Here is a 2,895-nt window from a genome sequence, read left to right as displayed (position 1 = left end):
ACACTCTGTCCCAGCATCACAGCATTCACAAGTAATGCCAGGTACCTTGAGGTTTGTAGAAAAAACATTTAATGCTGTGTCTATGTCTGAATTGCTGATTCTCCAAATCAGCACTGAATCTTCAGATTCAGCTGAATCAAATCGGGGATAGTGATCCAAAATTAAAGAAATCACTGTCCCCAATTCAAGCTGAATCTGAATCGAAATCAAATAGGGCCGTCTTCACACACCCCTACTGAAATGAGGCACAAGTGTACTCTTAGTGAAAAAACAAGCCAACAGAATGCTAGGTTGCCTTAACATGAGAGTTGCTTGTAAATCAAGGAAAGTGATTCTTCTGCTCTATTCAGTGCTGATGAGGCCTCACCTGAATTATTGTGTCCAGTTTTGGGACACACCCTTCAAGAAGGATGGGGAGAGAATTTGGAAGGATTCCACTGAAGAGCAACAGAAATGATTAGAGGCTGGGGAGGTATGACTTATGAGGAAAGGCTGTGTGGCAGAGACAGGATCCCAGCCCCTGCCACGCTCCTGCAGAAATGGCTATTCTGGTTGGGGACTCACCCATCTGGGTCCGGCCACATAGCACAGCTCTTGCGCTCAGGGGAATGCAGCTACTGGCAGTCCCAGGAGCACAAGAAAACATGCTCCAAGGAACCAGCCCTCAGGGGTGATGCGTAGGGAGGTTCATGTGGGTGCACATGCACCCCCTGCAAAAAGGCACAGCCAACACTGTTGTCAGCACCACTACCGCTGTGACCTCCATACTCCTGCTGCCAATATGCCTGCCCCCCCCAGCCACTGGGGCATGCACTGTTTATGACTGCCCTGATTGGCCTGTGATGAGAAACAGGCAGATTAAAGGAAAGACACTAAGGAGAGCTCAGTGTTTGATGTTCTCAGTGTGGGAAACCCCACAAAGGACCACTGGATGGGAGAAGCCTCCATAGAAAAAGTCTCCATGCAGCAGACCCTCATGAGCCACAGGGACCTGGATGAGCCATGAGCTAGGATTGACCCCCTTCCACACTCCTTGAAAGATAGATATAGAGATCTCTCTCTCTAGAGATAGAGATGAGCAGGGGGTGGGACAATGGGGGTCCTCTGAAGAAGCCATGAGCAGGGACCCAGAGGACAGCATGCCCATGGGGAATGGTTAGTATAGATTAGCCAAGAAGGGAGAAATACTGAGAGAATGAAAGGGAAATAGCCTCCTGTTGGAAAGAGTGCAGACCTCAAAGGGAACTGAGGCAGTCAGAATAAAGGAAAGGGTTATTTATGTCCTGTTGGTGAGGGGAGCACCAAGCAGAGACCAGAAACTGAACATACCTTGGGAAAAAAGAAAAAGGAATTGCACTGACTCTTTTAATTTGGATTTATAAAAAGAGAGTGAATCAAGGGCCAAGGGTGGGGGGGGGGGAAGGGAACCCCCCTGAAGATTTAATTTAGTCAGGAGAGAAGCTGTACCCAGTTGCCAAAAAGAGGCAATTAATGAGGTCAAAGCCAGGAGTCCTGGGACCTGCCTAGAAAGAAATGTGAATTAGTTAATTGGAGTGATTCTTGATTTAATTAGTCTAGTTGTATAGCAGCTGGGACAACATAGGAGGAAATCTCAAGACAACATGTTCCAAACTGGAGAGAGACCAGGATATTCTCTACTTGCCATCACTGGGGAATAGTGACCAGAAATCTGAGATAAAAGGAGCAGTGTTTGGGGGAGGTGGAGGCCTGCAGAAAATCATCAATTGGAGTTGACTGACCTACATGTCAAGAACACCTATCCCCCTGTGACAGGAGTACCTCTACTAGAGTCTTTTTATCAGTGACTCCACCCTCCTGTTATGGGCCAACTGCCTGCCTACTTTCCTGCCATGCCTTGATCTTAATGGATTAATTAATGTAATTAGCAGGAGGCTGCCCACTTTATTTACCCTGGTGCCAGGAGGCACTATCTGTGGCTCCTTTTCCTCCCCTACGTCACAGCCGAAGCCTCACAGATGATCCTGACATGGTATGATCTGTGCCTTGCTATAATTTGGCCCTTCCCTCATCTTCCCTGGGCTTTCTACTGCTCTGTCCTGTTCTGGGCCTTCCTGGTGCTCTGCTGCCCCACCTCACTCTGGGGCTTCCCGCTGCCCCCTTGCTCTGGGGCTTCCACAGCCTTGGGGCTCAGGTGGCCATAGCCGTGCCTGGCCCCAACTCTTTTTCTTGGGGTCTCAAACTCCAGCAGGGCTCAGGCAGCCTCAGCCTTTCCTAGCCTCCAATTATCCACTCCCCTTCTCGAAGCTGGAGTTAGTGCAACCCCAAATGCTGTGCCATCTCTGGTGCCAGGGTCCCCACGCTACCATGGAGCCCCTATGAGGCCTCCTCCAACCCCTAATAGCCTCATCCAAGCCACCATTCTTATGAAACTACAAATAGAAAACTCAAGCCGCTGGGTTATAACATAAAATCTCATTCAATACCTACCAGGGAATTCTCCACCCATAATAGCAGACAGGAGCTGCTTGGGCCATCAGGCTTCTCCCCTCTGTTTACTCCAGCAGAGATCCCTCTCCCTTGGCTGCCAGTGGAGCACTGCCCTCCTGGCCTCACTCCTGGGGTTTATATGTGCCAGGCCCTGCCCCTTCCTGTCAGCTGACTCCCCAGTGGTTGCCCTAGCAACCAGTACCTGTGGCTCTGGCTGCCCTGGTATCTAGTAGCTGGGCTTCCCACTCACTGCTAGGGCTCTCTCCCTAGCTGTTTCTGCTCTAAGGAGCAGGGCACCTGCATGCTCTGTGACACCCTGAAACATCAATTTTCCATCAAGATGTGGGCAGGTGACTGGGAGAGAGACAAAGAGGTCAGGAGAGCCCAATCCAGTTACAGGCTGGAAGGACATGGCTCATTCACAGG

Source organism: Crocodylus porosus, unplaced genomic scaffold (genome assembly GCF_001723895.1).
Source record: "Crocodylus porosus isolate Cpor-Errol unplaced genomic scaffold, CroPor_comp1, whole genome shotgun sequence".
Taxonomy (NCBI): Eukaryota; Metazoa; Chordata; order Crocodylia; family Crocodylidae; genus Crocodylus; species Crocodylus porosus.
This window is presented reverse-complemented; position numbering follows the sequence as displayed.